We start from the raw sequence: 23,973 nt of genomic DNA, 5'->3' as shown, positions 1-23,973 counted from the left end.
GTACTTTTCATTTACTTAATTTATTCAATTAATTTACACTTAAGCATATCAGTGACTGAGACCCGCTCACTCACTGACTCACTCACTGACTCTTTGACCTGTCAGCACATTATGAACTCAAAATAAATAATAAAAGCCGTTAAAATGAAAGAGAGCAGCCGTCGATGTCAAGCGCTGCTGTCACTGAATTGAGCATTGGCCAATCAATGCAAACAGCATCGTAATCGCATTGACCAGGCCAACAGCAGAAGCTGAAGCAATACTTGGGGAATACTCGACTCGAATTGCTGCTGACAGCAACTCCAACAACATCTCCAACAATAACAGCAGCAGCAATAATAACAACCGCAATCACAACACCAACAGCAATAACAACAACAACAAGAACTTCAACAATGAAATAAATAAATACAATTAAAGTTCTTATTGACTCTTGTGTTAACTGCTGGCCAGTGACATTTCAAGATGAGCTTGTGGTGACAGCCAATAAACAAAAGATGCACACAAAGAGAAACACATCATCTCAGCCATCCGATTACCTCGTGTCACTATTGTCGATTATACGCCTGAAGTGCACGCACAATTGCTACTGTCAATAAGAAGGTGAATTACAGTCAATTTATCTGCCATTAATAAACAATATACAATATCTATTTGAAATTAATTTGCCACTTTCACTTGGCAATCGAGAATCAGCAACATGAGTAATAAAATTGATTATAATAAAGTCTCAAAGACTTTTGGCATTCACAATTATTAAGAAATCTAAGTAAGATAACCAAACAAAGGAATGTTAGACTAAAGAAAATAATTACAGGTAATTTATCTGAAATTATTATACAATATCTTTCACTTGGGTATCGGTAATAAGTAAAATATTAAATTTAAATAAGAGTATGCTATGATTTCATTAAGAAATATTTATTAATAAATAATAAAGTTCAACAAAAATAAAGATGACAAAAAAAAAAAAAAAGTGGAACTGTAAGAAAACTTAAAAATATTTTACTATAAATAAATTGGAACTTTAAGAAGGTGAGTTAAATTCATTTTATATGCAATTATGATGTAATATCTATTTGAATTTTGCTTGCCATTTTGCTTGGCAATCCGCATTGGCTACAAAAATAGATACAATAAATATCTGTAAGGATTTCCGTCAATCATAATTATTATCAAACAGACCGTAAAGATTATCAAACAAAACAATCAAGGCCGAGAAAAGATATTTCAGATAACCAATAAAGTAAAATTATAAAAAGGTAATCATTTCGGCAATATGGTAAATAAAAGATTATATTATTAGTTTATAAACATTCCGTACAATAATAATTATCAATCAGAATGAAGAAAGATCACCAAACAAAAAAGCAAGGAGTGCTTATCAGCTTAATAAAATGAAATTAACAATTCGACTGTAAAAGATTTCCCTTGGCTGCTAAATTGATTCTGTAGTCTCCAGAGTCTCTGCTATTTCTGTTAGTTTCCAAGTTCATTTGAAAAATTCTGATGTAGTCGCTCATGTAGTAAACATTTTAGATGCTAGACTTCTGACCTCTGGGGAGTTCATTGCACCCACGCATATTGAAGCTAAGTAGCTGAGAAACGCATTAAAATTGCAACAGTTCATGGCTAGCTTCTAGTATAACAGATTCGTTGAATCACTCGTAGCTTACCAAAAATTCGGCTGGGCAAATGCTTGGGAGCCAAAAAAGCAAAGGCTGGCAAAGTAATCACAGCAATGGCTTTTGTGTTATTTCATTTGCAGTGCAAAGTTGTTCAGTTTGCAGTTTGGCTGTTGGGCAGTTTTTAAAAATTAACACACAACACAAGACTCACACATACTCGTACACACATGCATGGAGTGTGTATAGAATTGCAGAGCAACAACATGTTGGCAATCACAACGAGCGCTGCCAGCACTTCCGGACAAGCTTTTTTTAAGGGGAAGCCTGCAGTTGCCTCTTCTCTTTTATTATTATTATTTTCGTTTTTCAGAACTGTTTTTCGTTTTATTTCATTTTTTTTTTGGCTAGTGGCTGGGCAAACATTTGAAAACTTTTCACATTTACATCCAGTGGTGCTGTTAGAGCGTTTTATTAAATTATGACACACGCTAGCCAACAGCACACACACACTCAGCTGAGTGCAACTGTAACTGGCCTGAGGACCATACGACTAGTTGCTCCAAATGGGCTGTGAGAGTGTGCGAGAGTGTTCAGTCCAGTCAAGTTGAGTCATAAGCCGCCTCCAGTTTCTCCCTATTTTTTTGTGGAGCGCATAAATTTCATTGCTCTCGAGTCGCAACTGCAAATGAGCCACACGAGTCACACTCTGGGGGTCATTGCGACATTGCTGCTGCTCGTTGCTCGTTGCTGCGACACTGACCATTTACACATTTTTAAGCGACGCTCAACTAAAAATTTGCGACCCTTTCGCGGCACGCATAACAATGCCAAAAGCCTGGACTCTGCAGGGCACCAGGACATCAGTCAAGCGGACTTGCTTAATTAATTATGTCGTCTTTCAGTTTAAAGGCGTTTAAGCAGGGATGGTTCTTGAAAAATGCCACTGCCGCATGCCGACAATGAAAAACGCGACCGCAGCGCCAGCAGCAGCAACAGCAACAATGCAGCTGACTGACTAACTGCCGCCGAGTGACCCAAATTATTCACGACGAAGCTGAGGCTGAGGCTGAGGACTGCGGGCATCATTGTGAATAAGGGCCAAGGGGTTGACAACGACGACAACGACGACGACGACGATGATGATGGCTTGATGAGTTGCGAGATGGCAACAACAACAACGGCTTCAGCGCGCTGCGTTCGCATTGTATGAATAATTTTTTGCTCGTTTTTCTGACAGCCCGCAAAATGAAATGAGGGAAAAGGACAAAGGACGATACTGTTTAAGCGTATGCAAGAAATCTTTGCCAAAGTTAAGTCAAGTCATAAACGAAAAAGAGAGAGAGCGAGGGACATTGTTCGACCTGTGAAACTTTGTTAACTCTTTGGCAGTGAGTTTATCAATAGCATAGTTAGCTCGCTAAGCATTAATAAAACGCAAATAAAACGTTGGCAAAGCGCCTGCACAATGCGTCGTATACTTGACTTTCACCCTCACTCTTTTGCTGCCTCTGTGTTGTTTGTTGTTTGTTGTATGCAACTTCAAACGGCGCACGCAAAGCATTTTTGATTAGGCGCTCTCGGCGCACGTTTCGTGTTTGACTTTGGGCACAGCGGCTCATGCGACGTATACGCAATATGAACTTTGCCCTCAACATGGCTTATTTAAGCGCTTGCCATCAATCCTTTGGCTGATGCTCAGCTAGTTAACCTACCTCCCTTCCTCCTCTCCGCCCGCTCGCTCGCTTTTCTACTTTCAGGTCTTTCTTTTACGCGCTTTGACATTTTAAAAGCATTTTTATGTTGTGTGAGTGACTTTTGCGGCTAGCATTTATGGGGAATGCGAAAGCGAATGCGAATGCGAATGTGATTGTGAATGCGAATACGAATACGAATGGTTTGCCCTCTCAGAGTTCAGCCAGCTGCTTTTTTAGCTGTGCATCAACAATTCACTTCGCTTTTATTTTTTGCCAGCTTTTATACAGTTTTGCCTCTTTTCTAAATGTTTTTTCTTTATGTTGATTTTTGTTTTAATTATTCGCAGTTATTTAAACCATTTAATAGCTATTTATTTGTGTGTTAATTATATATAGGAAAAAAATGTTGCTCAAGTTGATGATGGCGCTCTGCATTAACAGCTAATTTTGTATTTTGTTTTATTTTTCACATAATTATATCGTAAATATTTCATGTGATCAGAATTAATTAAAAGTGGGGGATAATAACACGCATGATATTTTATATTTTGTGTGTGCAATAAATTGGAATTGTGCTTATTTATGCGGTCGGATCATCCCATCAACAGCAGACAAAATGCATAAATGTGTATTTGTAGATGCAACCACAAAATGGTGCGAATATTGCGGTTGTTAAGCAACTGCAGAGACTTGAAATTTGAGTTGATGTGAGTGCAGAAATTACTATTTTAAAATTAGTAATACGAAAAGTTCCACACACACACAGATACACATATTAAACATATTAAATATCTCGAATAGATACTTGCAATCAAATAAAGTTGAATTGAAATCCTCAGTTTCCCTTTGCTCGTTTCTCCATGGCAATTTCAAGCAATTAAAAGCCCAAAAATTAATTGATACAAGGCATACTTCTTCTATGTACGTTGAGGAAGCAAGCCAGAATCCATCATCTGCTCACTATGATTATTTTTTTCATTTTTTCTGTTTGAATCTTTTGCTCTCTGCCTTATGCTTTCTGTTTGTCAGTCTGTGTGTATTCATCAGCATGCAAACGTCTTTCATACCATTATTGGACTTTCCTTTTTGCCACACCCAGGAGCAAGGCAACTCAACTCAAGGCAATCAATGGGTTACACACTGATTCCATTTCATTTTTTGGCTATTTTTATACCCGTTACCCATAGGGGAGAAGGGTATTATAACTCCAGGAAATGTATGTATCAGGCAGAAGAAGACATCTCTGACCCCATAGAGTATACATATATACTCTTGACCAGCGTCTACGGCCGAGACGATACAGCCTTGTTCGTTTGTCCATGTGTCTGTCTGTCCGTCTGTCCATAGGGACCAGCTATATCCCAGAAACTATAAAAGATATAGCTATTATTTTTTTTTCTAAGTCACTTGTTATGTTTGCAAGCAGATCTAATTTGTTTTAAATTTTTGCCACGCCTTTTTCCGACCCCTCAAATCGGCAAAAATCGAATTTTTCGTATTTTTAAAGGTTTTTGGTACATAGAATAATAACTATAGTATTTATGATTCCTGAAATTTGCCTACGATCGGATAAAAATTGTAGAAGTAATTTAAGAAATACTTTTGTAAGAGAAAAAACGCATACTTGCTACGATTCTTAGTTGCTTTGGCTGACAATCTGGTATATTTATATACCAAATATTGCACAATTTTACTCTTTGGTATATTTTGAATGTAGTCCCTTGTCAATATACCAAATATAGCCTTCCGTATTTTTAATTAAGTATTTTAGCATTATATTAATTTGATTTATTTTAAAATTAATACTACAGTCCTTTGCTTCATTCTATATTCATAATGAGTATCGCGTATCTCACAGTCGAGCACACCCGACTGCACGTCCCTTACTTGCTTTTTTTCTCTCTCCCTTTCTTTCTCGCTCGCTTGCTTGCCTCTCGGAGAAGCGTATGCCATTTATTAACCAAACTGCTTTCAGTATCTATTTCTCGCCTGCAACGAACGGTGCAAAATACTTTTCGAAACTTTCAACTAAACTAAACTAAAATGACGCCATTGTGGAATGGGTTGAAGTTCGGGGATCAAACTGGAGGTCAGTTGGCGTCTTGTGACTCGACTTTCGCTTGCATGCACTTTACACACTTTCCACTTTCCACTTTGCTAGCGCCAGAGAGCAAGAGAGAGAGAGAGAGAGAGAGAGAGAGAGAGAGAGAGAGAGAGAGCGCGTGGTCTTCCTTCGCCGAGTTTCAGCGCTTGTTTGACGGTCAAAAGTCAACTCGAAGTCGAGTTCACTTCAAGTTGAATTTTGTTTGCTGAGGCCAAGTGGGGCACAGAACGCTGCTTCTCCTGCTTCTTCTACTGCGGCTGCTGTTGCAACATTCGCTGACTTGGTGCCTGGCTTGGTGATTCATTGCTTTGACGCTTTGACTTCTATGCGCTTACTTAGTTGTTGTTGTTCGCTTTGCTTTTCGCTTTTTTTTCGGTGTTATGTTTGTGTTTTGTGTGTCCTAGTTGCGTGTCAGTTTTTTTTAGCTTTCATTTTCATTTCCCTTGTTGTTGCTCATTTAACGCACACGTCACACTCAATTCCAGGTTTAAAGTTGCATCCCTTCGGCCACATAAAATTATGACTCAATTTTTTGGTATTTTTATGCTTATGCCATTGTCAAAAGTCAACTACACAAGCACTGCCCGTCGTCACGCACAGCACAAAAATCCGCAAAATATGTTTTAATATAAGTTTTGCCAGCCATCGTAGCTACGAAGAAGCCCCGAAAGTTTTAAGCAACTCTAATAATATTAAGCGTATGGCATAAATATTTAAATTTCATTGTCACTCGCACTACGGCATACCGCATTTTTATGCAAATAACGCTGCAATTTATTTGGTTTTGTCACGAATGGCGCTCCAAAAGATACGGGGAAGAGTATGAAAGACACAAAAAAATACCAAAAAGAACCGAGAACTTGGAACAAAAGCCATGGGGAGCAGCTAACTCAGACCAGGCGGAAATATTAGCAAACATAATAATATCTATACACTAGGCGAACCAAAGATCCTTTGCTCTAGACGAACTCTTTGAGGCTATTTAAAGTAATTTTGTGGGGTTCAAGTTAAGCCAATAAATTCGCAATTCAAACTACAAATGAGTAGAGTTTGAAATGCTGAAGGGATTAAGACTCATGCCAACTGAAATCACTTCAAGTAAAGCCTTTTAATTTACCCTTTAGCATTGTAATTCTGTTACTAAATCGCACATAGAGAACATACGCTTCGGTGTGCATTTGACTGCACCCTTCATTTAAGGCTTTTGGCAGCTATTTGGTGAAAAACAAAAGGGTCCTGACAAGCAGTGGGGGGTCGGGCTGTCGGGCAGTCGGGCTCGTTGAGCGACCACAAAGTTGATGGGGCCAACCAAATGAAAACATCAAATGACTTGTTTGGCTTTGCCATTCCTTTTGCCTTGGCGCGCCTCCTGTTCATTGGCAATGCTTTTACTTTTGGCCCTCTCACCATCAGCAGGTGAATCGCTGCTGTCGCCGCTGTCTGGTTGATAACTTGGCAACTTGTGTTTGTCTGCGGGTTCTATTCACTTTTTTTCTGTTTTGCTTTTCTTTTTTTTTTTTTGAGCTGTTCAAATTATGCCGAGTACGACGACCGCCAAATGGCAGACGAAAGCAAACACACACAATACACACACACACGGAGGAGAAACACGGACATGGAGTTGGACATGAACATGGACACGGACAATTGCGGAACGTGAGCGGCGCGACATGCCAAAATCGAAAGTAGGCAACATCAACATCAATTGTGGGCGGGCCACACAGAGCACGCTGCACACAAACGCCAAATGGTGGCAAAAAGAAATGAACTGAAATAAATTGTACGTTTCCTGAGCAATTTCCATGCCCCACAACTGGCAACGGACTAGCGACTGTGGCAACTGTGTATGGACACAGTTGGTGTTGGTCGTCGTTGTCGTTGTCCTTGTTGTCGTCGATGTTACAGCTGCTGCTGCTGCTATTGCTGCTGTTGGCAGGGCATTAAATAAAACGTCAGCTACAACAATGCTAAAAGTGCTAGCAATCAAATAAATTCAAACGTGACCAAAAATATCCACATATTATCCACTTTTGTTACTGGTCGCACTTCCCTCTCCTCTCCAGCCAAGTGGTTAGGCTAGAATCAGAATCACAATCAACACACACCCAGAGAGAGAGAGAGAGAGAGAGAGAGCCACAACCACAGACCCCCCCAAAAAAAGCCGCCGCATTGTGCAATTACGAGTATTTTGAGCAGATTTGCGTCGCGTCATAAATTTTGTGGACTCTGCGAATGCGAATAAAGTGGCTGCAGCCCAGACATCATCATCATCATCATAAGCATTCAAACGTCATCATCGTGCACAACATGAATGAAGTCTAGACGCAGTAGGTAGCCATAGAGCATAACAATTCATTGAGAACATAATCGTAATACGAAATACGAAATACGTTCGGCAATATGTTGAGTGCTGTTTGGCAAAATTATGGTTAACTCAGCCAAGAACTATGCAAATTCTCTGTCAAGACCAAAATACTCCAATGCTCCACTTGAAATTTCTGCATCTTAGACTCGGCTTCATTAAATCAACAGCAAATGCGATTTATAATTGAGTCTGTGTGAGTTTGTGGGCAAAGTCACTTTAGAGAATGCACTCTTCCATTTACTTGTCTCTACTCGTATCTCATTTTGTTGGCATTGTTCTCGTTCAGCTTTTTTTTTTAATGTTTTTTGGCAGCCGTTCGTTGATTTCTTTTTGCTACTCTATACTTTATTGGATGAAAGAGTATTTTAGTTTTGTGCCAACTGGAAACTTTATTGCAGAAAAATGTAGCATCTTTAATGTTCTTGATTAAACTCACTAGCATAGATGATATAGTCATGTTCGTCTATAAATCACAGAGATTATTAAAGCTAGAGTAGTGAAATTTCTAGCGAGTATCTCTTAGTCGATCACATTCTACTTCCGCTTTAGCTGCCGTAAAATTGCATTAAATTAAGCGCATAAAAACGAGACGGCATGACACATTTAATATATGCATAAGCAAATTGCTTTATTAACAGTTCAAACACCAGCGACAGACTTTGCCCCTGAAAAATGCGAGCATGCAACAGATCAGTGGAAGAGTAATAGAGATGAGAGAGAAAAAGAGAGAAAGGGGCATGCAACGCGTGTGTGCAACGCCGCGGCTGCTACGTGACTCATCGCCAAGCTTTTCGCATTTTAATTTGATAAAAATAATATTTATCATGCTAATGGCTTCATTTCACAACAAGCACAAGAGACACACTGACAATGCAAAATTTTAGTGTACAATTTGGAAAAAAAACTTGAATACAACGTTGCTTAATCATTACTGACAACTTGTCAACTGCATGTGCCACAATATCAATAGCAACAAATTAGAGAAGTGCACTGAATACATTTTAAATTAGAGTTAAAATTTAAATTCTTTGCTTTCTCTGAGTTTTCAAAATGTTTTGTGTTAATTAGCATCATAAAATTTTAATATTAAATTAAAATACAATTCAACCAATTAATCTGCTGCTGAAAATAATAAAAACAATAGGTATTGTTGATGCGAGCGCATTGCTAAGTGAGAGGCACACCTCCGCTCCGCCGACCGAAAAGCACTCAAAGCTTTTTCGCTCACTAGCAATGCGCTCAGTGCGTAAGAATGCACTCAAGCTCCAGTGCTCTCAGCATCTCTCTCCCACAACTCACCACCGCTGAGCCGCGCTCAGCATAGATCGCCGAAATGCCGTCGGCTTTTTTCCATGGGTCAGTTACAAATCTCGTCTATTGTAAATCGGTACAAAACCCCCCAATTTCTGTGCGCAATAATAACCCGCCAAGTCTAAATAAACTAATTATATATAGTGAAAAAACCGCGAGTGTTTTTATTTTCGGGAAGGAAAATACTTTGGACACTTTTCAGCGCCGCCACAAACATTGGTCCTTCGAGCCGGATCATCAACAATATATTTTTCATCGTTCCAGTTTTACATCCGCAGATAAGTGCCACTAGTTTTTGCTTCTTTCCTATTCCTTCTACCACGGTCGTCCGCCCCTCCATTCCGCCATATTGCGCAAAAGTTTTTTCCATAGCTTTTGCCAATTGACTTCTTTGTTCTTCGGACGACCTTTTCTATGGTTTTTTTTGCCTAATCACATTTATAATTAATAATTATATTTGTTTTTTCCGCCAATCGCGTACGTATGTATGCATGTGTGTTTTTCTTTTTTTTGCAAGTGCAAGTGCAGTGACAAGTGTAAATTATCCAAAGAGAATCATTTTTTAAAGTGCGAGGATTATATATTGTATACTCCATACATATATAATCATACGAATTAATTAACTTAGTTAAATCCAAGTTGTGTACCAGAATTTCGTTTTGCTTAATTCTTGTCCGTTATTTCTTGTACGTTTGTATGTCGCGGTAATTGCCGACATACATACATACACACATATTTCGGTGCACTCTCTTTTGTCCGCAAGCGCACCGGCTTGCAGCCGCGCTTGCTCTCGCGCTCTCTCAACACACACACACGCACTCTTGTGCATTCGCTGTTTGTCCGCACTTGCTCTCGCTCTCATTTGTGTTACATACAAATATACGTGCATTTCGCTTGCTTAGACGTTGGCAGCGCAGTGCAAGCACATACATACATACGTACATACTGTTGTGCATGCTTAACCGCGTGCATAAGTACTTCTACGAGTGAAGTAATAGATTGGCAGGGCAGCGGTAGTCGCACTCGACATACCCTACCCTTTCCTTTTTTTTTTGTTTCAAGTGATTTATTTAGTGTGTGTATTTGAGAGCAACTCCCAGCTCAAGTGTCGGTGTATAGGCTACCTCCAGCCAGTGTCCACACATACATAGACATACACACACACATACACACACCTACATATAATCACAATTATACGTCCACCACATCTCCATATTTAAATACATAAATAATTTTTGTTGTTGTTTTTTTTCTGTGACAATTTATTTATTATTTTTCCATCCAGCGCTTTTTTAACCACATTTGTGTTTTTTCCAGCGTATTGCATTTTCGTGGTATTTTTTTTCTTATTTTCGTGTCTTTTTGTTCTTGTTTCCGACAATCGTTCGCTTGATTGTCGCGGGAATTTTCCCCCGGCCCCCTTTGCGTTCGTTTCCTGTGTCCGCAGTCCGTACCCATTTGGGGTACAAAATACCTCAGCACTACCTGTGGTATTTTTTTCCAGTATTTTTATTTGGTATTTTTCTTTTACTAGTTGCTACGTGCCTTTCATTTCGTTTCCATCTTCTGGGCCGTTTCCGGATATATAAAAAAACCAAGTTCCATTTGGTATTTTTTTTTTGGTATATTTTCTGTGATTTTCTGGTTTTCTAACCAGCGGCTTCCTACCTTCCGTGCGTAGCATGTCAACGGGCAATCCCGATAAGACTAAAACTAGACTGTCCGTGCCCTCTACTAGCGCCGCTAGAGTTTCGCCTAACCCCCCTGTGCCTAGATCCAAGAAGGACTCGGCTCTTCGTGCATCCAGCACATCACCGATCCCCGCACGGTCAGCTAGTGTTTCGCCCATTTCCGGCACCAAGCCTCTGATCCTCGTGACCAAACCTCCGTCGGTTCCTTCGACCAGGGCTGCTTCCGTCCCAGTTCCTCGGCTGCCAATTGTTACGCGTTCTCACAGCAAAATGGCACACAATGTGGTAGACTCGGCATTGAATAAGTTCATCGCCGCGACTGACCGTGTCAGTCACTTTGCGTCGCGACTTAACAATGCTTCTACTGACAGCGCGTCCCTGTACACGTGCCAGGTCCGGAGGGACCAGATGCGTGCCTTGTGGGACAAGGTCGAGAAGGAGTACGAGGCTTGCTCCTGCGTCATGTCGGATGAAATGACGACAGACGAGTTGCCTACCATTCAGGCAAAATATGATTACTGCTATATTCTCTATGAGCAGTGGTCCGCTCAGCTAAGTGAGCAAATAGCTGATGCCTCCCAGGCCATCACTCCCCGTACACCCGTACAACCCCAAGCCGTGCCGTTCGTGTCCACAGGGTGTCGCCTACCTCCGTGCGACACCGAAGTTTTCGGAGGCGATTACACTCGCTGGCCCACCTTCCGAGACTTATTCACGGCTATCTACATCCGAAATCCTAGACTGTCGGAAGTTGAGAAACTTTTCCATCTCAACTCCAAGACCAGCGGTGAAGCCCATGCCATTGTGTCAAAGTCTCCTTTGACCAATGAAGGGTTTCAGTCGGCGTGGTCCAGCTTGACTGAGCGTTTTGAGAACAAACGGTTGCTCGTGAACAGTCAGCTGCGTATCCTTTTCAATTTGCCCGCCATTGGGCAAGAGTCGGGTGCAGCCATTCAAGAGTTGCAGAGCACCATCCAAGGGTGCTTGACGGCCTTAGAGCACTCAAAGATCAACACGGAGAATTGGGATTGCATCCTGGTTTTCCTGTGTTCTTCGAGGCTCCCCAAATTGACCCTTTCTCTTTGGGAACAGTCCATACAGAATAAGAGCGACGTTCCAACGTGGGCTGACATGAACGCTTTCCTTCTAGAACGGTATCGCACCCTAGAAGCGATAGCGGAAGTGTCAGCCAGCACGAGCGCTCCGACGGTTCCACGGGCCTCACGTAAGGAGGCCCCCGTCGCCAAGCAGGTAAACTCCTTTGAGAGTCGGGTAACTTCAAAAACCCAGTCCTGCAAGTTGTGTTCCCGGGAGAATCACCCGATTCGTTTGTGCCCTCGTTTCCTCCAGATGGGTATCAATGATAGGGTCAATTATATAAAGCAACAGAAGCTGTGTCTAAATTGTTTCGCACGAGGCCATATCCTGGCCGAGTGCACAAGTGCGCACAGCTGCTTTACTTGCAAGGGTCGTCATCATACACTCTTGCATCGAGTGAGCCCGGCGCCGACAGTCACAACCCCCATTCCATCTCATATACAGTCCACTTCCACCCAGTCAGCTAACGTCCAATCTTTCGTGGCAGTTAACACACAAGGTGTTCTGCTCAGCACAGCTGTCATTCACGTATGCCATCTCGGCGTCCGTTATACAGCTCGGGCTCTGATCGACTCGGATCAGAAGCCACCTTCCTCTCAGAGAAGTTGTTCAAGCGCTTGAGGATGCCGTATACATCCGTGCAAGCCCGCGTTTCTGGGCTGACACAAGCTGTGGCAGCCCAGCCCCGAAAGTTTTGCCAATTCTTAATTGGCTCCCCGGTCAGACCCGATTTGCAGATCGAGGCGTCGGCGTACGTCCTCCCAGTTAGCGGGGAATCTGCCCTCATGTTCCGTCCCACAAACACTCCTCGAAAATCTGCCCAGCATCCAGCTGGCAGACCCCAAATTCTATGAGAGTTCGCAGATTGATGTGCTACTAGGCGCTGACATCCTCCCGTCCATTCTGCTCGGCGGCTCTCACCCTAACTTTTGTGGGACCCTCCTCGGTCAAGAGACCATTTTCGGTTGGATCCTGACTGGCCCTGTGTCGGGATCCATTTCAAAATCCATTTCGTCCTTTTCAGCTCGACTGTCCGTCGAGCGAACTCCGCCATTGGAGGAACTCCTCTCCAAATTTTGGGAGGTGGAGGACCTGCCGGCTAGCCCAGCAAAAGAATCTGACCTTTTTTGTGAGGCTAACTTCAACGCCACGACCGTGCGAACCTCAACGGGTCGCTACATGGTCACGCTCCCATTCCGCGATCCTGGTCACGTTGACCTGGGTCACTCGAGGGCTATCGCTCTCGCTCAGTTCCTGAGAAACGAGAGCCGTTTAAAGAGGAACGACTCTCTGAAGGAACAATATGACTCCGTTATTCAAGAGTATCTGGATTTGGGTCACATGACTCAAGTCCCCCCATCCAGTTCCGGCAACTACTATTTGCCGCACCACGCTGTTCTCAAGCCCGACAGCACCACCACAAAGCTCCGCGTTGTATTCAACGCCTCCAGCCCGACTTCAAACGGGAAGAGTCTGAACGACATCCTCCACACTGGGCCAATCCTTCAATCCGACCTGACCATTCAAATCCTGAAATGGAGGTTTTCAAGTTCGTCTTCAACGCTGACATCACCAAGATGTATCGGCAAATCCTTGTGGATCCCAACCACACCCGGTTTCAAAGGTTGCTCTTCCGTACTCCAGACGAGAAGTTATGCGACTTTGAACTCAACACAGTCACCTTTGGAGTGAACTGTGCTCCGTACCTGGCTATCCGCGTTCTGCATCAGCTTGCGAGTGATGTTCGCGACCGGTACCCCCTTGCTAGTGACATCATCGCCAATTATATGTACGTTGATGACGTCCTAGCAGGAGCTCACACTAAGCAGGCTGCGGTGTCTGCTATAGATGAGCTTCGAACAGCGCTCGAGTGCTGGGTTCCCTTTGCGTAAGTGGACCTCGAACTCGAAAGATGTGCTGAGAAGAATCCCTAAGGATCACTTGCTCTGTGCAGACTTCCTCGAGATCGACGAAGCTAGTGTCGCAAAGACGCTAGGCATTCGTTGGCGGGCCACGTCCGACGAGTTCTTTTTCGTCACCGCCGAGATGGTGTCCAAACCATCTTTCAGTAAGAGAGAGTGCTGTCGCAGATCGCCAAGTTGTTCGATCCTGCAGGTTGGCTTGCTCCTGTGGTCATTTGGGCCAAGATTTTTATGCAAGAAATCTGGAAGCAAGAAATCGGCTGGGACGACTCCTTACCGGCGGATCTCACAGAGCAGTGGATCAGTTTTCTGCGGAACTATTCGTCCTTGCAGGACATCCGCATTCCTAGATGGACCAACTACGCTCCCGGCGCAAAAATCCAATTCCACGGGTTTTGCGACGCCTCTCAAAGCGCGTATGGAGCCGCTCTTTACGCACGTGTGGAAACAGGTGGACAAGTGTCTGTGAGCCTTCTAGCAGCGAAGACTAGAGTTGCACCTATCAAGACGGTCTCTCTACCTCGTCTTGAGCTGTGCGGAGCTCTCCTGTTGGCAGAATTATCCGCCGCCCTCCTACCACATTTTCCCACCCCCGACGCTGAGACGTACCTGTGGACAGATTCCACTATCGTTCTGGCATGGTTGGACAAGCAGCCATGCAAGTGGACCACTTTCGTGGCGAACCGAGTGGCCAAGATTCACTCGGTGAATGGCACTTGGCAGCATGTTCGTTCCGAACACAATCCAGCCGACCTGGCAAGCCGCGGTGTCTCGCCGCAAGAGCTACTGGGCAGTCGCCTTTGGTGGCAGGGGCCCGAATGGCTGACGCACTCACGAGCGCAGTGGCCTTCACCGGTCATTGGGCTCGATACTGAATTGGAGTGTCGAGCGGTGAAGGTCCATGCAGCGCAAGTCCTATGTGAGGACTTCCTCGACCGTTTCTCCAGGTTCGATCGAGCGCTCCGAGTGTTTGCGTATGTGCGAAGGTTTGCCCAGCGTTGCCGCCAACCCAAGGTCTCGTTTCCAGAGACGCTCAGCTCTCAAGAGCTTGCAGAAGCTCAAGAGAGGCTGATTGTACAGGCTCAGAATCGGGTATACGCGAAGAGTGTGCTTCCCTCCGGTCCCATAATCGTCTAATCGGGTCAAGCGATATCCTAAGCTTGAATCCGTTCCTTGACAAGCAAGGTGTCCTGCGTTCGTGTGGACGCGTAAGAGCGTCCACCTCCTTATCCTACGACGAACGGCATCCAATAATTCTCCCGTTCGGCTGCATGTTCTCACGCCTCCTGGTTTCCTTCACGCATCAAGTCTCCCTCCATGGAGGCAACCAATTGGTGATGCGGCTGGTCCGAACCAAGTTCTGGATTCCCAAGCTAAGGAACTTGGTGAAGACAGTGATTAGTGCATGCAAGACCTGTGTGATTCATCGCCGCAAGCTCCAGTCGCAGTTGATGGGTGATCTCCCAAGCGCCCGGTCGACTTTTCGCGACCTTTCACTAACTCCGGAGTAGACTTCGCCGGTCCCTTCGACGTCAAGAGCTACGTCGGACGGGGCTGCAAGATTACGAAGGGTTACGTATGTGTCTTCGTGTGCTTCAGCACGAAGGCAATCCATCTTGAGGCGACCACGGATCTGACAGCGGAAAAGTTCTTGGAAGCTTTCTCCCGATTCGTGGCACGGCGCGGGTGCCCTCTCCACATGTACTCTGACAACGGGAAAACGTTCGTCGGAGCCTCCTCCATTCTCTCCAAAGAATTTGTGGAGAGCACCCGCAACCTGATTGTCACCACTCACAGCCATCAAGGTCTTGCATGGCATTTCAACCCACCTGGTGCCCCTCACATGGGGGGTCTCTGGGAAGCGGGCGTCAAGAGCTTCAAGACGCATTTCTACAAGACGGTTTCCTCCGTAAAACATACGTTCGAGGAGCTTTCCACCCTCCTATCTAAAATTGAAGCGTGCCTCAATTCGCGGCCTTTGACTCCTATGTCAGAGGATGTGAGCGACTTGGCGGCACTTACTCCCGGTCATTTCCTGATCGGGGGTCCGCTACTCTCCATGGCGGAGCCAGAGTCCAGAGAGGATGTGGAGTCCATCCGCAACCGCTGGCAACGGCTCAAGGCTCTCCATCAGCATTTCTGTGTGCGATGGAAGAACGAATATCTGAAGGAATTGCATAAGCGGAATAAGTGGCAGTCACCTTCACGCGATCTCCAAATCGGTGACATGGTGGTCATCAGAGAGGAGAATATACCGCCACAAGAATGGCGCCTCGGGCGTGTGCTGACCGCTTGCCCAGGCGCTGATGAAAGGGTCCGTGTGGTTGACATCCAGACGTGTCGTGGTGTTTTCCGCCGACCAGTTGCAAAGCTGGTCCTCCTTCCTACGGGACACGCGCTCTGAGTCACCTATTCTTCTCTCTACTGCCATCCACTATCCTGTGGTTTCCTCTTCCGGCTTAGGCAATTCATCCCGCGCCATGTTCTTCATTTAATCTATTGTTTTTTTGTTCTTTTTCTCTTCCTTTTGTTTTTTTCGCCTTTTGGTTTCATCCCATTACAGTTTACCATGGCGTTCTCCAGAAGATCATCCTGCACCCTGTCCGACGGAGTGAGCTTGCGAGGGCTCTTCTCGCCAGCGCGCTCCCTTTCGCCTCCGATTGCCGGCTCTCCGCCGAGGCAAGTCGCCCCGATGGAGTCCGAGCCCTCTCCAGCACCGGTGGCACTGGTTACTCCGCGCGGAGTTTCCGTGCCTCGCCGGGCCGCCCCTCAGCGGGGTGAGTATGTGCCTCCCGGCACAAACTCGTTCCGCTGTAGGGTGTGCCGCGGTGTCCACGCGCTGCGCAAATGTCCACGGTTTGCCCAGCTGACGCCAGAGAAGCGGCTCCGGGCAGTACTTGTAAATAAGTACTGTCCCAACTGCTTGGCTCATCAGCACTCCGGGGGCACTTGCCGCAGCGGTGGACGGTGCAGGCATTGTGGTGAGGACCACCACTCCATGCTGCACATGCGAGACCCTAAACCCAGGCAGCGGTTGGCGCGACGACCGAGGGGCCGACGCGACCACCCGGCGCCCACCAGAGGAGGACCATCGTCATCCCGGATGGACCGGCCCACTTCCCCACACACCAGGCCCGTGCCTAGCCCCGCCTTGTCATTGACGGCACTACTCCAGTGCAAGGGAGTCAGTATTCTCCCCACCGCGGCGGTCTGGCTAGCCACGGGGAAGACGGCCTTCGAGGCGCGAGTGCTCATTGATCCGTGCTGTCCTGTAAGCCGCATCAGCGAGTCGATGGCAGTGGCCATGGGCCTCTCCATCACTCGCGTGGGCGCAGAAGGAGTGTGCACGGCAACGTTGCGCTCCAAGACGTCACCCATGAGCCGGGAGGTCGTCTTCAAAACTGATCCGCAGCTCCATACAACGACGCCCGCCAGGACTGTCACTCCAGCCGGGCCCAGTTCTTTCAGTAACCTCGTGTTGGCTGACAAGGACTGGTTCCGCTCGGCATCGATCTCGGCAGTCTTGGGGGCTGATGTTTACCCTGATGTCGTGCTACCGGGTATCCTCCCGGGCCAAGGCGGACTGCCTATGGCGCAGAATTCCACGCTGGGCTGGATTCTGTCCGGCACGTGCTACTAGGTGTTCCGTTGCAATCCCAATATTGCAAGGGGGGGAGAATGTTGATGCGAGCGCATTGCTAAGTGAGAGGCACACCTCCGCTCCGCCGACCGAAAAGCACTCAAAGCTTTTTCGCTCACTAGCAATGCGCTCAGTGCGTAAGAATGCACTCAAGCTCCAGTGCTCTCAGCATCTCTCTCCCACAACTCACCACCGCTGAGCCGCGCTCAGCATAGATCGCCGAAATGCCGTCGGCTTTTTTCCATGGGTCAGTTACAAATCTCGTCTATTGTAAATCGGTACAAAACCCCCCAATTTCTGTGCGCAATAATAACCCGCCAAGTCTAAATAAACTAATTATATATAGTGAAAAAACCGCGAGTGTTTTTATTTTCGGGAAGGAAAATACTTTGGACACTTTTCAGCGCCGCCACAAACAGGTATAATTAATCTGAATGAAAACATAAATATCATAAAGCGAAAAATTAAGCACGCATCCTCAGCATATTAAAGCTGTCTCAAAAAAATATATTGCATTCGAGAGCTAAACTTTATGAATAAATATTCATATTCATATTGCTTTAAATAAAGCAGCATGATTTTTTTAGCTACAATGAAAAAAAATTGAGTAAACCAAGATATTGGTCTTCGTACTAAGATTTTTGGTCTAATAAGAGCGACAAGAAAATGAAAATCTTAATGTTAGAAAACGAATCTTGATTACTAGAACATTTAATAAAAGACACAAGGTAATTTTTTAATAAGAGGAAAAATCAAATAATTTTAAGACAAAACTATTTTTACTAAATGATTATAATCAAAAACTTTATAGGAATTTCGATGGTTTACAGAATTTTGTAACCTAAATATGGTCTTTCGGTTTAAGAATTTAACACTTTCCATAATAAAGTTCTTATATTTAAGAATTTGTTCTTAAAGTAGTCTTATTTTAAGAACACACTTTTTATGACAAATGTTTTTGACTTTAGAAATTTTGGCTTTTCAGAGTATTTAGTACATTTAGTACAACAATTTAAAGTTAAATTAAAATAAAAATCTCTAAATTGATCTCTTGATTAAAATTTAAAAATATTAAATATAATTTGAAAAAAAAAAGAAGCACGCATATTTAACAAATTAAAGGTGTTCTGGTAGCGTATTAAAATGTACAAAACACATAGTTTAAACAGTTTATGATTTTATCATATATTTATTTTAATCACGTTTACAACGTAGAGTACAACAGAGACTATAACTAAGACAAAGGCAACAAGAAATAACTGGCAGGCGGCTGTGGTCGGTGCTTGGCTATTGCTGTCTGCTGTTCATTTCATTGCGCCGTGATAAAAGGATTAAATGCTAAAAGCATGAATTTAAGTCTCTGCAAATGTCATTTTCATTTTCATTCCACTTCCGAGCCTCAACAATATAAGCAGCAGCGAGAATGAGAGCTGCGACAGCGACAGCAACAGTTGCAACCTGAACTCAGACAGACAGTTGGGCATTCTGAAAACTTGGCTCGGAAAATCCAATACGAAAACTGTATTCATTAGTGGCTAAAATACTGCAAATGAGAGACACAGAGACAGAGAAAGAAAGGAGAGTGGAGAGCAGGTGGCAAGGATTGAGGACAGCTAGACAATGGCAGCAGGCAACAGCAACAACAACAACACTCGCACCATTTTCACTGAGGCAAATTACATTTTGTGGTGCTGATAAAAATCATTTAATGACAAGACGCGCGCCACACAATTAAGCCATTTAATTTAAATGAGATTAATCATAATTACTAAGCAGCAAACGGTGAGAATCCACAGAGTACAAGAGAAAGGGAAAAGCTAAAGCGAATGAAGAGAAGCCAGAGATTTTCATGCCTTTATGTTTCGACTCTATGTGACAGTTTACCTTGTGAGGGAAGTCAAACGATTGACTATTCTGTGCTTTGACCCATGTGTGGCAATGGAGCGCAGTTGTCATGCTGACCTCACTTTCAGTGGCAGCGCACTGACTTAATTTACACTCAAGTCACAGCAAATTAACCTAATGCAAGTCCTGGGGCTGCGATTCTGAATTAAAACGATGCAAAGGAAAAACGACAGACAGCAAATGTGAAGTAAACACGAAGAGATGACAGATAAGACAAGTACTCTTTCAAAAGCTAGAGTTCTATTCGTTTTAAGTAGATATGCTAAAAATACAAACATAATTTATTTTATTGAATGTTAAACTATAATAAATTAAATGCCCAAATACTTTAAATACTTTATCAGATAATTATGTTTTTCGCAAAATAGTTTTATTATATATTTTGTACTTAAAGTTACTTGTTTCTTTTTGTTATTTCTGTTATTTTTTTTTATAAAATATTGAAAAGATACAAATATGTTAGATGTAAGTTTTCTATAAAAGCATGTAGAAGCATATATATAATATAATTTATTCATTTAAATGTTCAAATATATGGCGAGAACTTAGATATACCCTAATGTTATGACAATTATAGTTTCCGCAAAATTTTCGAGGCGTCCGATTTTTAAATTCAAAATACGAGACCAGGTATATTCGTACTTTCTGGTACAAAATAAACCAGAATGTCAGACATAGCTTTTAAGCGATTTCAAATATAAAACTTTAATTAGTGAAAGACTTCAATTTCAAATAATTCTTTTCGATGAGCTTTAATTCTACTACTTTCGACTACCTTAGAGTATGTAGACTTCGTTGCTGGCAATCAGCGAATCCGCTGCTGTTGTTGTTGGCGTGAAGCTGTCGCTTTAGCTGCTGCGATGCAATTTATGAAAAATAATTTAAATATCAAAAGGCTTTCGTTTTAATTACGCGCAACACAAAAACAAAAGCAATAACAAAAGCAAATACAATGGCAAAGGCAATGGCAAAGAGCAACAGCACCGAGAGCCGCACCAAGAGCAACAGGAACAGCAGACGAAGAAGCAGAAGAACCAGCAACCGAAGCAACAGCAACAGCAGCAAAAGACACGCGGCAGCAGTCAAAAGCTGTGGCTTCACAACCGGGCTCCCAAGTCAGATTCAGACGCAGATGCAAATGCAAAAGAGAGAGTAGGGAAAGATACCCAGAGAGAGAGAGAGAGAGAGAGAGAGTGAAAGAGTAAGAAGAGCTCGAGTGAGTACTGGAGCAGCTGGTTGGCTTTTGCAGAGGCGTAGACACTACTTTAATGCCGTAGCAGTCATTTCCATGCCCGCTGCGTTTAAATAATTAATTAAGATTGATGCAGACTCATTTGTCTTGCTGCGCCAAGGACGAGTGCGGCAGCGGCAATAGCTGCGAGTGGGCGGACGGGAGGAGCCAACCCGTCGAGCAGGATATGAGCGCCAGACCAAGCCAGACCAGGCCAGGCCAGGACATGCCACGCCTTCTCGCCGCCTCTTTGCCACGCCTCGGCGGGCGCGCACTTTGCATTTTGCTTTTCAATTTATTTTGTTGATGCTGCGCGTGTTGCCTTTTTGTGTGTGTGTATGTGTGTGTGTGTGTATTTTCCTTGTTTTATATCGAAAGATTTTGCATTAGTTTGCATTAAAATTTCACTTTGTTGTTTGACGCTTTAAAATCTCCACGCTGAACGGACTAATGCCACGAAAATTTTCGCCCACGCAGCACTCGACTCGATGTCTGTCCGACTTTTAACCTCAGCATCTAGTTGCACCCTCTCTCCTTCCCCTTTGTTCTCCCGCTCTGCACTCAACGCCAATGAAGCTTGGCGCATTGTTGGCTATAATTCGCGTACATTTTGCAGCACACACACACACACACATACAGACAAAGTTGCATTTGATGTAATTACATTGTAATGCCTCAGACCCCAAACCCCATTCGATGTTGGGGAAGGAGGGGGAGGACGCTTTACGCTCAGTAGGCACGCATGAGGGCGCTTCGCTTGCCAATTCGGCGGATTACAATGCAAAATGAGTTTATAAACAATGCGCACAATTGCCAGACAATGCCAATTGCCAAAGAGATAAAAAATAATTGCAATTGACTATCCGCGCAGTAGCACGAAAAAATACAAGTGAGAAAGTCGAGCATGCTCTACTGTGAGATGCCGGCTACCCATTGTGAATACACGCAAAACAGTGTGGAATTTATTTTAAAATTTACCAAATAAATAGCGTGTAAAATATACAAAATTGTCAGCCAAAATACTAAAAATATACCGATGATTATATTTAGTATATTGATAAAGTAATACATTCAAAATATACCAGATTGTCGACAAAGCATCTAAGATCAATAGTAAGTAAAACAGTACGGTGTTAACCTTAAGAAATACCAAGTTAATACACCACAAAAATACTAAAGTATACCACGAGCCACATTAGTGTATCTACATAGTATATATATATATATATATATATATTGAAAGTCTACCATAGAGTGTCAAATATACTAGATTGTCAGCAAAAGCAAAATTCTTCTTAATTACTTCTACAATTTTGATCGCAAACCAAATTTTCAGGAATCTTTAATACTATAGTTCTTAATGAATATACATAACATCAAGACTCTAGCTTTAAAATAACCGTTGTTATACGACTTCTATCGATTTGTGTGGTCGCAAGTGGGCGTGGCAAAAGTTTTTAACAAATTTGATCTGCGTGTAAGCATCAGAAGTGATGTGGCAAAAAAAAAGGATTTCTCTATCTCTTATAGCCTCTGAGATCTAAGTGTTGATACGGACGATCAGACAGACAGACGGTCAGATTGACATTGCTATATTGTATCGACTATTTAGCCTGATCAGGAATATACAGATGCCTCTTCTGCCCGTTACATACATTTCCTGCCAGCACAAAGTTATAATACCCTTCTACCCTATGAATAGCGGGTATAAAAATGCTTCGATTTTTTGTTTTATTCATCAGCGCTGCAAGTCGACGTTAAAATACACTAAAGTGTTTTATCTCTTTATGCATATCGATAACTAAAATATGCTGCAAACAGTTCGATATAGTCTACGATATCTGTTATGTTGCTCTGCTTTATGTGTGCTGTTAATTGGGCGCAATGTGTTTTTGTGTGTTTGTGTATCGCTAACTTCTTGATTTTCCGCATGCATTTATTTATTTAAATAATCCCATTTGTTGTTGACCGGCACATTGCATATCAAAATTTAAATAATAATTAGTGGGGCGCGAAAATCGCTTTAAATGAAACAACGGCGCGCAAATTGGCAAATAGCGTAAAAATAATGGCAAATGAAAACATAAAATTAAAAACAAAAGCGTTTTTCTCTATTTTCATTTGCGACATTGTTGTTGTTGTTCTTGTTGCTGCTGCCGCTGCTTCTGCTGCTGCTGCTGCTGTTGCTAATGAAAACGAAATTAATTAATTTAAAACAACAATTGGCTGGCTTGGCCCTCGCTACGTGAGCGGACGGACAGTAAACGCTTGGGGGGCGCCCATGGCGTATGCGCAATTTTCAATAGCTCGCAATTGCTTTACTGTTTACTGTATGTGCGCGTTTATATATGTGTTGTTGCACATACGCAGTGTATGCTCATCATATTCATTCTCATATGTAACTATATGGTGTGTATTGGTAACGCCCACGCTTTGGCTTTGGCTTTGACTGTCATGTCATGCATATGTAATTATTCCATGGCTAGCAAAAGCGATTCGCAAAGCAAATGTCGGCCAAATGTTTGCGACGTGTAAACAAGCTTTGAGTGCTCAGATTCACCTGCTTGCCGGCACCGGCGACGGCAACGGCGACAGCGACTTCTCTCATATTAAAAACTCAACCCAAGCCCCGAAAGCCTAAAGCCCCAACTCAACCCCCCAAAAAACCGTTTGGAAAGTTGGGCAAACAGCGGTGCGATGGCAAAAATTGTTGCATATTTTCATTTTTGCTACGCTCTTTTTTTTATTTTGTGTATTTGAAGGGGAGCGAGGAGGGAGGACGAAGGTTCGTTGGCAAAACGCACAACGTCGCAGAGCGACACACAAACTACAAAAGCACTGGCAGCACTGGCTGGCAGCAGCTAAAAGACCAAAAAGGCCACGTACTTAGCCTGATTTACACGTTGCCATGGAAAGTCAGCACCCAACCTCGAGAGTCTCACAAATTTGCATCACAAATGTGTCTTTTTCAGGTTGCTTGACTTTGCATAACCCCTTTCAGCATGCAAACCCTCTCAAAGTAATAGGTCGACTCAGAGCCAAGAGCTGCGAGTCTCTGACTCAGTCTCTGTCTCTCTCGGTTAGAGTCTGACTCTCAACACAGACTGGGGATGGGATGGCTTTATTTCATATTTTCTCTGGCAACATTTGCGTACGATTTGCATTACAAAGCAAACGATGCGAGTTGTGCTTTTTATTGGCATACAAAATCTAATACGACGCCCACTACTTTTACATTTTATACTCCGCCTTAGCATGCTGTTAAGCTGCCTAATTAACAACCTAAAAATAAAGTAAGTTTGCCTTTTTTGTGTATCTTCAACATTAAAGTGTTGCAGCTACTATCACAAAATTTCAATTAATTCTCTGAGCTCAGAGTAATAT

General features: G+C 43.4%; 1 long non-coding RNA gene across 1 annotated transcript in view; it reads right to left on the bottom strand.

Moving 5' to 3' along the window:
- The window catches only part of LOC132791140 (uncharacterized), a 119,825-nt gene that overhangs the window by 54,067 nt on the left and 41,785 nt on the right, over positions 1–23,973 (bottom strand). The window lies entirely within an intron of this gene.

Source organism: Drosophila nasuta, chromosome 3, assembly GCF_023558535.2.
Source record: "Drosophila nasuta strain 15112-1781.00 chromosome 3, ASM2355853v1, whole genome shotgun sequence".
Lineage (NCBI taxonomy): Eukaryota > Metazoa > Arthropoda > Insecta > Diptera > Drosophilidae > Drosophila > Drosophila nasuta.
Note: the sequence above shows the minus strand (reverse complement) of the source record. Positions and strands in the feature narration are given on the sequence as shown.